This window comes from Zonotrichia leucophrys, chromosome 10 (assembly GCF_028769735.1).
Source record: "Zonotrichia leucophrys gambelii isolate GWCS_2022_RI chromosome 10, RI_Zleu_2.0, whole genome shotgun sequence".
NCBI lineage: Eukaryota > Metazoa > Chordata > Aves > Passeriformes > Passerellidae > Zonotrichia > Zonotrichia leucophrys.
In genome coordinates, this window is record NC_088180.1 from 14,445,915 (window position 1) to 14,456,650 (window position 10,736).

Below are 10,736 nucleotides of genomic sequence, written 5' to 3' on the forward strand. Positions count from 1 at the left end.
CAGAAGATTCAGGTACCTCATCACTGTGAAAAAAACCTTACACCTATTTTCCACTCTCTTTAAAAAGCAAAGCAGAAAGGGAAAATGTCTTGCTAGTTCTTCAGCAGCAAACCTGTTTTTTTCAACTGAATTTTGACACAAGAGGAGTGGGTGTAAAAATATATTTGTTTCCCTTCAAACCAACCAAATAAATGTCGCTTCCTACCACACAAATTGTCACTTAAAGCAGCCTTTGTGAGCTGCAATTTCTACCCATCTCTTGTTTTGCTTCCTGAAACACCATTTAAAATATTTTCAGCATCACCCCAAATACAGCTGATGATTTTTGGAAGCAGCGCTTCAAATGATGTTGGCTGTGAAGAATTTGCCTGGCACTAAACATCTGCTGTCAGTGCTGTTATCAGCTGAGTGCCACAAACCCTTCCTCACCTGTGGGATGCTAAGAGGTTTTCTGCAGTTCAGATGAAAGATGTCTAGTCCATCAGCCTATCCTGTTTCTCCCAATTTTCTTTTCCCAGCCCAAACACCTGTGAAAGAATGTGGTGTTTATGAAGTTGGAGTCTGATAGCAATATTTGGAGCCAAACAGAACATATAATCCTCCCTTAGGATGCACTGGGGTTCTAGCTAGGAAGATTTGCTAATTTAGTCCCTGCTCCAACTCCTGTCCCTGCCAAATCTGCCATGCCTCTAAATCCTGAACACCAAAAGCCCTATGAGCCCTTCCCCTGAGCCAGATGTACTTACTGTCCTCCAGTGTACCATAAACTTCATTTCAAATCCAACCCCTTAAAACTTCAGTCCAAAATTCAAATCCTTGCTGGTAGAGTGAACCTTGCTAGAGCATGAAGCCTCATCCAGTGCAGGGAACAGCATACCCATTCTCTAGGAGAAGGGCTGATAGAAAAATCAACTCATTTGAATTCAGCTCAGAAAAATTTTCCACTTTATGTCATGCTTCCTGCCAGCAGAATGCAAAGTCTTTTTAATCAGACTAAACATTCTCCAAATCCCTGGGCAGTGAGTAATAATGTCTACTTCTATAGTGTACTTCAAAGCCTCTCTTCAAAGCCTTCACTACCTGCAGAACACCAAAATGACCTTTATTTCACAGAGATAAAGGCACACTGGGCAGCAGTGCCAGCCAGGGGAGGATGGAGTGATGGCACAGGATGCTGTGCACATGGATTTGTACCAGCGTCAGTCAGGGGCAAGGTGGGACAGGCCTGTAGGTCACAGAACAGTGAAATCATGCAGACAGCCTTTCCACAGGCAAGAGGACTTTAGCTAATGCCAGGCAGAGTGGTGTGACCCTACAGGCAATCATCATTCCTCTGCTCCCACCTACTCCAAACCCTTTAGCACTGGCTGCTCTGGAGCCATCTCAAGCAGTCTGGCAGTGGATGCTCTTGTCTCAGCTCCCTGCACTGCTCCATCCTGCCTCTCCTCCAGAATGCCCTTCCCTGGCTGCTGGCAGTGTCCTGAAGGGAAGGATGCCACAGCAAGGCACAGAAGAGCTGCTCCAACTGGTTAAATCTGCCCAGTTTCCACAGGGTTTACAGATCAATGATTAATTTTCAGTTCAGAATGTCCCTTGGAGTCCTGTCCCTGTCCTAACCCCCTGCTCTTCCAACCAAGAGCTGCTGGGAGATGGTTTAAGGGAACTCAAGACTGCCTGCACACCATGGCAGGTTCCAAGGCCTAAACCCTGTTTGGAATCTCTAGAATCCCTCCTTAAATCCAACTCCAAACACCTAAACCAAAGGAAACACAGTAGAATTTTAACTTGTAAATTTTCATCTGCCAGCAGAGGAGCTGAGTGTAGATTTCAGGGAAATAAGAGAGAGTTAGTTACGCTCCCCTGAATAATCCACTCCTGTCAACAAAGGTGGCTAATAGAGGTTCTGCCTGGGCATTTGGATGGAAATTAATGCATGGAGGAGACAAAGCTGTGTGCAGTTTGCAGACATGACACCATCTCAGTGAATGGAAATGACACATGGAGTTTTATTAGAGAAGATTCTTGGTGGACATGTTTATTAAATGACCTGCCTGCCAGAAATGCTAAAGGACTCTCTGTTTTCCTTCTGGCTCGCTGTATCACATCTCTAGGGCTTCACAGGAAGCATTTCCCCACACACTGCACTTTTTAGGCTTTTTACCCCATGGCATGATCCTAATGAGCATCCCCTTTAAAGCTTATAGGCATCTGCTGAGATGAAACTTTCAATCTGTTCAGGTCTGAGATTCACTGCACTGGGATATTTTTGCCCCAAGTGTCTAGTCTATCCAGATTCCTTTGCATTATCTTTCAGCTTACCCTGGTGTTTTTGATCCTTTTCAACTTCCTGTCACTGTGTGAATGCCTGTCATCCTTTTGTTTAATCCTTCCTTAGAGTCATCAATAAAAATGTCAGTAAAGACCAAAAGACCTGATCTCTGTGATGCTCTAATAAACATAATTCTGTAACAGAATCACTCCCTGTTTAGTATTCTTCTTTGCAGCCACTCAGCTGTGATTTGGTCCATGGATTATTGTATTCAGATCATCCAAAGAGCTAAGTTTTGTGATATGTTATCAAGTGCTTTGCCAAATCCAAAAAGGCTCAATGATTTTTAAGATCAGAAAGAAGCATGAGAACATCAAACCTGCTCCTTTCAACCCTTGAGTGAGCTAACGCATCTCTTCCAGAATGTCCAGAGTTGAAGACCCCATGAGATGAAAAATCAAACACTTTACTTCATTAATCACACATATTGCCCTTTTTTTGTTTTGTTTTAAAATACTTATTGTTAAATTTAATCAATCTTTGATTTCTAGACATTTGGTTTGTGTCTTTTTTTCTCTCAGATTAAAAATTGCCTGGTATCCTGATGTTTCTTGCTGTGCTTGTTGATGTTTCATGCAGTGATCTTTGGGGTTTTTTCCTTTTTTTTTTATTAACACTGCTCTTGATTCTACAAACTCTTCTTTTCACATGTGCCTGTGTGGAGAATTCAGTCTCTGTGATGAGGAGGCCCTGCTTTCATGGAGCAATTTGCAGGCTTTGAACTAGAGCTTCTATTTCTCTCCATAAATACCTGTCAGCTCTGGCAAGGCTCCCTGTCCTGCACATCTTGCTATTGCCTGTGGGTTCCTGACATACTTTAATTTTCATGTGTCCATGCATAACTCATTTTCAAGCATTTCAAAGCTTAGGTAAGTTTCAAGACTATCTTTAAACAATGGTCCAGATTCTCATCTTGTTCAAATGTGGGCAAATGCAGAGCAACTGCTTTGAAGTCAGCACTGGAATACAGGTATAACTGTCAGGAGAGACAGCCACAATCTCTTTTGATATCTCTGGAGCAGGTCATGCAGAAATAGAATCCCAAACAATATCTGTGACCAGCTGTTCTGTTCATCCTGTGCCTCCAGTCATTCTCCACATACAGCAGATCTCATCTCCCAGCTGACAAGAAAACCAACTAATCCAAAAAATGGAATTACCTAATTTTCTTCCCCATTATCTGAGGCTCATAATAGAAATGTGAAAAGACCTGCTCTATTTCAGCAGCAAAAGCAAAGATGCCAGTTGACTCTCAGTTCTCAATTCTCACTACATCATATTTCCATTTGCAAAGGTCAGGGTCAAGCCTGGTGGGGATTTTTGTTCAGGAAAAGCTCCCTACAGATTAAATGGGATTCTTTCAGATTTAAAGAGGGAAGGGGAGAAAGAGAAAGAAAGAGCTGCAAGGTTTTATTTAATGGAAAAATTCTGCTTCTCAGGTGGGGACAGGCTGCTGACTTAACACCAGCTGCAGACTGGGAGCATGCTGTGCCTGTGCTCCACTGTCTCATGCCATAAATTATGGCCAGAATCACATAGGCTTCCCTGTGTCCCCTCATTTCAGCCAGCTAGGGCTGTGCCATGCCTTTCTTCATGGGAAGGACAGGGACTCACCCACCATGCTGTGGATTCAGGGGTTCTCTGGAGCCATCAGTGAAGGAGAGATGGGAGCTCCATCCTCACACTCATACCTGTGATGGACAGTCATCCACAGGCAGGGAATCAAGAGGAGGGAGAGATATGTAAACATTTCCTTTACTTGCTCAACCTCTGAGCACAAATATATGGGTGCCCAGATCTGGGCTCCATCCTGTGAGCTGTAAATAAGGACCTGTAAGCCATCTTAAGCTTGCAAATCTCTCTGTCAGCCTGAGAAATCAACTGACGTCGTCAGCCAGAGCCGGCAGAACTCATTTCATAACCCTCATTCCTCAGGGCTGAGAGCAAAACCAGCACTGCCTGCAGAGCTGGGACATCACAGAGCACATGCAACAGGGACAGCACAGAGCTGCTGTCACCACCAAGGCCACCAGCAGGGCTGGGCTTCTTCCTCTCTGGGGCTGGAGCACTGGATGAACGTGGCTGGATGCCACACAGAGCCAGTGGCATGTTCAGGCTCCTGGCACTGAGGCTGCCAAGGAAGCAAAGTCACAGGATCTCCTCCATGATATCTGCATTGTCTCATAAAACATCAAATCTGCCAAGGAGACTCCTCTCCTGGGCCATCATCTAGATTGGTGATGTTTGACTTGCATGGTAGGGAAGGTGAGAGGTCTGTGCTGTGAGCTCAGTGCCACAGCAGTAAGGAATGATTTTGCTCTTGGGTTTGAGTTTCAGAGTGTCAGAAAGGCCCACACTTCCTGTCTGAGCTCTACATCCCCATTTGTGGGCTAAAGGAGTGTCAGCCTCAGGCTGTGAATTCAGGCCAGGTGGTTTGGCAGGGTCCTGCAGCAGCTTTTTGTAACATGCTGCTCTCAGATCAGCTTCCTCAGCTGCAGGGCTCCAGGGAGGTGATGGAGGGCACAGTACCTGCCAACAGTGTTAAAGTTATCCTTTTTCCCCTGACTATCCTCCCTTCCTTCCCTGGCCACCCTCCCACAGCAGAGGCTGCAGTGGGACTGTGGAGGCTCAGTTTATCCAGGACTGTGAAGCAAGAGGGGTGAAAGGGAGCAGCTCCCACAGCTCCTGAGAAGTGAGGAAGGGGGCAGTGAGTCAGGCAGGAGCACTGACCCAGGTCCTGCAGGGTGAAGCTGCTGTACAGCACATCAGAGGCTTTTTGGAGAGAGAGGCCAAGCCCTGGCTGGCAGAGCTACATCCAGACAGTAGCAGTGATGAATGGGACGTGATTCATGTAGCAAATGTGTTCCCGTGATGGAAATCACTTTGCTGGAGGATTGATGATGCTCAGCATGGGTCAGTTCATCTCTCCCAGTTCCCTGTCCTAGATCCTGCCAGACACAGAGCTCACAGCTCACCCTGCAGCAGCCCTGAGCATTGCTCACGCTGTAGGACTCACTCAAAGCACCAAGGGGATTGGCTTTTTGCATGGAAGTTTTTCCAGATCCATTTGTTGGGAGCTTGGGCAGCACAGCTGAAAACAGCTTGGCAGCCCCAACTGAAAGCTGCCCAGGGCTGCAGAGAGGCTGCAGAGACTATACACAGGCTATGTAGTCTGGGGGAGACAAGCAGAGTTTGAGGGATCGAAGTGGTCTAAAAGAGTGTGTTTCTCACTTTGCAAATAAGAGTGGAAGTTGCAATAGGGGAAATCTGTGTTGGGAAACATTAGGAAGAATGAAAGCTGGATACTTCTGTGCTACCAAGTGAAAAGGTGGGACCCAGGCATCAGTTGCTCCTTTTAAGCTCCTACTGCATCCTGCATCAGGACTGGGCTCAAGAAACAGCTTGAGAACAGTGATATCACCTGGGATGGGGACTCCAGTTCCCCATGAGTAAGTGGTTAAACCCATGCAATTTTGTGACTTCCTTTTCCCAAGGTCAGGACCATCTTGCAGAACCTCTGGGGATAACAGAAGGAATTTTTCCTGCTCATTGGAAGCACCATTGCCATGTGATGCAGGCCAGCTGGGGAAAACTGAGGGGCCACATGCAGTGGAAGAACAATGCCAGTCTGCCTCTGGGATTGGGGCTGCTGCAGCTTTCTCTCCTGCTGTATGTCAAGAGGGTTTTAGTAACTCTTGGAACCTCTTAAAACAGATTGTCTGATTCCTGGCAGCGTATTTTGAGCGCCCAATTTGTTTCATGGCACAGAAGCATTTGTGGACCATGATGTTTCTATGTCAACACGTGCTTGAGGAGGGTTTTCTTTCACCAGAAGTGGCAGGTGTTAGAATCCAGATCAGAGCTCTCTCCACATCATTATTTTTAGAAAAGGATTTCTTTTTTTAATAAGACATGTTGATATGTTTTCTCTATGTGGGATTAAAAGCACTTCAGGCTCATGCACAGAATTTTGCTTTATAAATCTGTGGGAGTGCAGATTTCCTCCACTCTTGTCCACTCTTGTTATATTGCCTTTGTGAAATGGGAATAATAAACCTTGTCTGCCTCCTGAAGGGGCAGAGAATTAACTCTTTGAAGTTTGTCAGACCATATAAATGCCTTCCTATTATTAAACTTACTACTGCTCAGGGCTTTTAAACAGCTGCCACATTTCACTTCAGAGGAGGTTGCCTTGAACTGGTAGGTGAAGTGAACACAGTATATCAGGGCGTTATGCTTGAAAAAAAACTTTGGGATCTGTTAGATTGAAAGGCCCTATATAAATATGAGTTATGTGCAGAAATAGATTTTATAACCCTATCATTCTCCTCTGGTGTACCTCTTAATCTAAGGGTTTCACTGTCTTTTATGAACACTTAACAAGACCTGTATTAAGCTTCAAGCCTCTTCAGAGCACATATTTTACAGGGAGTCAATGCAGAGGGGACAGACCCATTTTTTTGCCCAGCTTACACAGCAGGGCAGTGAGACAGACCCACCTGGCCTGCTCTGGTAATTAGTAATTCATAATGACCTGCTGCACAGAAAATGCTGAGAGAAATACAGGAGCTTCAGGAAAAGATGGCCTCTAATGCTGTCATGTTTTGAAAGATTCACTGCCTTTTCCTCTCCTTTCAGCTTTTCTAGGAATAGCTGAAGACTGATGGTCTTGTTTAACAAATGTAGGCTCCTGTTAAGTGGTTTTGGATTTCAGTCTCAAGGTCCCTGAGCCTGGTGTCTCTGTGTTTGATCTGCATACACCCAATCCCATCCTGCTCAGGAATGCTGGGACAAAATAATAAGAAAGCTTGTGATCATCCCAATTAATGCTGTTCTGGAGACATAATGGGGAAACTGAGGCAATTCCAGACCATTCTATATTGAGAGTGCCAGAGTTTGCATTGATAGATAGAAGATGTAGGAGAACAGCATATAAGCATTTATTGAAGAAAGATGCGTGAGGATTTTACTGCTCTTATTTATTTTATAATGTGCATTTCTTGCTTTGTGTCTTCAGACTACTCAATGAGCATTAGCTAATTGATCTTTCCAGTGTGACCTGTAAAATTGGTAAATATTATTCTTGCTCTGCAGCCAGAGAAGTGAAAAAAAGAAGACACAGTGTCTCCATAGAGCTCACCCAGAAAATTGGTGTTAAGGCCAGAAGTGAGGGCTCCTGCCATGGGTGTGCCTGGATGTGGCACCTTTCCTAGAGGAATTCACAGCACAGGCCTCATTTGTCAGAAGGAGATGTGCTGAGGGGCAGCATGAATTCTCATTTCCAGCCCTGTCAACCACACGTTTCCCCAAGCATGGGGCTGCTAGAAGGGACAAAGCAGAAAATGGTCCCACTGTGCATTCAATGCTCAGCACCCTGTGTCAGCTGCATTCACAGGTGCCATGTGAGTTAGAAATTAAATACTGTGAGGCAGTGCCTTCTTTTATAGACACTTTATTTACAGCTGCCAAGTAAATTGGTTTTAGAAAAGGCATCTGAATTTGGAATGTTTCTTTCCACTAAACCACTGAAATTCCCAGGCAGGTGAAGTGTGAAGTATGAGGGTACCCTGGATGTGAAACATAAACCAGTTTCCTATACCTGTTCTCAGTTTGAGCTAAAGTTTCCCTATTAAAAATAAGCAGCCAGCACTATGGATGGAAATTATTTGCCTTTTTTGGGTAACATAAGTCTTAATAAAAAAAATTAAAAAAAAAAAAACGAAGCCTAAGAGCTTCACACCATTTCTCCCAGTTTGATGATCAGAGGTGCTTTTTGTTGTTTCCGCTGCCCCTGTTGTTTTACACGGAGAAGATTCAGCAAACAGGGAGCATGGAGAGCGTGCGGGGAGGAGGATTAAACTCCAGGAGCGAGGCACAGACGGTACCTGGAGGTGACACATTTTGTGCTGAACATTTCATTAGCTCCCACAAGGCTGACGCCTGTTCATTAGGCACAGACATCCCAGCCCAATTGCCCATGCAGCCCTGCGAGGGATCCCATCACTTCATCCCAACGGTGCCGCATACAAAGCAGGAAGGCTCCAGATTTCAAGCCAGCTCCTCAGTAGGAGATGTAATTAGGGATCCTGGTCCATCAATATTTCACCACATCTGCTCCTGATCTTGCTGTGGGATGTTTCTCTGTAGCTCGTGTAGCTGCTTAAACTTATCTCCTTGACAACTCTTTAGTTTAAACAAAGATTATTTTGGAACAGGAGCTGTCAAAAAAACCCAGCAGCTCCGGGAAGTTTCCTTGTTAAAATATGTTGGCTCGGCAGCACCATCTTCTGTCCTGCCCTTCAAACAGCCTGGGATGTCACGCTGCGAACGGCAGCGTGTGCCTGGGCTAGCTCGGGGCTAAAGAACAGTTTGAAGAAGATTGAGTTAATGTTTTCCGAGCTGGGAGTCGGAGCCATAAAGCAGCGATAGCAGAGCAGATGGGAAGCCCGATCCAGCTCTGCAGGGACCGGCCAGCCCTGGAATCCATGGGCAGATCTCTCCCAGGCAAGGCTTTGGGGTGAGGCACCTTGGTTCTGGGGTTGTTCTCATGCTCAGGGGATTTATCACGGGCTGTGACCCCCTTGCTGCTTAGGAGGGAGCAGGGGCTCGGTGCTGCTCAGCACAATCCATCTCACACTCACTGAGCCACACTTTCCCTGGGTTTTCACTGCTTTTTTTTGCTGTTTTCCCTGGGTCTGCTCATCTTTGAGGCCATGAAGTTGCTGGATGGTTGCTCATTGCTTGTGCTGCTTCAATGCCAGGTCGCACTCAGCAAAGCCCAGGGACAGGAGAGGAGGAAGGACTCAAAGGAGCCAAGGCAGACAGTGAAAAATCAGCAAGGGTGAGAAATCGGGAATTACAGAGAGAGCTGCTCCTTGTCCCACTCCTCCACAGCACATTGGGATTCAGGCAGAGATTTGTGGCATGAAGGTTAAATTAGGAGGGCAGCTACAGTCATTTCTTGTATGTTCCAGCTGGCTGCTGTCTCCTCAGCATCCTGCACACATCCTCTGGGCTGGCAGCTCACTTTACCTCCAAAATCAGCTCTGCTTCTTCATCCCACCACTCAGGCAACACCCATGTATCTCTCTACAGTGTGTACAGGAGAAGGAGAGGCAATATCTATATTTACCTTTAACTTTAGTGTGTTGTTGCAGGCCTTAAGTAATTAATACCTGAGCAGCTCAGATCCTCCTGTGACAATCATCACACAAGAGGAAAAACATTCTTATGAAAAAGACAACAAAGCCCTTAAATCTAAACCACAGCAGCTCCCTTGTAAGAGACACTCTGTGGCAGGATTGTGCAGCACAGCAATCAGTCTCGCTTTAATATACAGATCAGGGGAATGTAAGAAATACTTGGAGAGCAGCCACAGCTTTCACAGCAGCTGCTGCTACGTTTTTGTCAGGATTAAGTTCATTTCAATTATAGAAAGGCTTGTGATCACCTGCTAGGAGGAGGGTTTCAGCCTTTCAGGAGGCCAGGGGTGTGTATACAGCTATATTTAAGTGGCAAATGCACAGCACACTCTGGTGCCATCCCATTTGCAGAGCACTCTGCACACATCCCCTAATGAAGTCTTTAACTATAGGTTCCTTCTTCCTTTATAGTGTGGTATGAATGGACTTTTTAAAAGGAGGAAATTTAAAGGAAGTGAGGAGAGGGACTAAAATGGACATCATTTGTGCTGCTGCATTGCTCAGGCTGTGTCAGGAGAGGGCTAAGCACCATCCCTTCTGGTGCTGCTGCAAACCTTCACTTCCTACAAGGCAGCCATGGAATGTCCTGTCCCAGTGTAAGCACATCAAATACTCAAAATGGCAATTTTATTTTGCACAGACATTGATGGACAAGATGCTGAGAAACCCATGTGGATGCCTGGAGGGAGAAGAGGAGAGACTGGAAGCTGGGACAGAAAATGGGTATCCAAGAAAAGGTGTCTGGTGAGAGGATGTGCAGTTTGACACAGCCCCCAAAGGCTCTGTAACTGTGCCCAAGTAGCCAGAGCCTCATGGGTGCAGTGTGAAAGGGAAGAGGCTTAAAGGGAAGAGGCTTACAGGGATTGTTCCAGGTTAAAATTGTGTTTTGCACAGTACTTCCAGCCTGTACCAGTCCCTTCCTCACTCCAAACCAGGTGCAGCCACAGACCTCTGTGGCTCCTGGAGTTTAATCATATTAAGACTTTGCCCTTCTGGGCCCTTATGTGTAGGAGGTTTGCAGAATTAGCAGCAGATGGTCCCACAAGAAATTGTGATATCCCAGTGTGACTGCAGGAGAAGGCAGAGAGGGACCCATTCACCTCCCACTCCCCATCAGGTGGCTGTGAGGGATGTCACCTTGCAGAGCTGGCCAGCAAGGTCACCACTGATGCTCCTCTTCCTCCTGTGTCTGTCTTGTCATGATC